This window comes from Camelina sativa, chromosome 12 (assembly GCF_000633955.1).
Source record: "Camelina sativa cultivar DH55 chromosome 12, Cs, whole genome shotgun sequence".
In the NCBI taxonomy this organism is placed as follows: Eukaryota; Viridiplantae; Streptophyta; class Magnoliopsida; order Brassicales; family Brassicaceae; genus Camelina; species Camelina sativa.
Window position 1 is genome coordinate 5,850,327 of NC_025696.1, and position 554 is coordinate 5,850,880.

Here is a 554-nt window from a genome sequence, read left to right on the forward strand (position 1 = left end):
TTTCCATATTTAGCACTTTCCATTTTTGGAAACTTTCCACTTTAAGAAACTTCCATTTCAGGAAACTTTTTTCCANGATCATATCCCACTTCCACTCAGGAATGGGTAAACTCTTCAGTAACCCGCCAGGAACCTGATGCTCAGCCTTCACTAGCTGACACACATCACACCTCGAAACCCAACCAGCCACATCTTTCTTCATCCCGACCCAATGATAGTACCTCTTGAGATCACGGTACATCTTAGTCGCTCCTGGATGAATAGATAACTTGCTCGAATGAGCTTCTCTCAGAATTTCCTGTCTCAACTCCTCATCCTTGGGCACACAAACCCGACCGTGCACCAATATAGTACCATTATCTGAGACCTGATACTCTGAACTCACATCCTTAGAGGCATTCACCAGCCCCAAATCCTTCTCCTGAGCCAACTGCACTCTACTCAGAAGATCTGCTCTATCTACTGCTTCCAAACCCAACGGTTCCTGTGAAACAGCACACAAGCTCAAAGCACTGATCTCCCCTACCAGAGACTCCATCTCCTGCTCCTGAGCC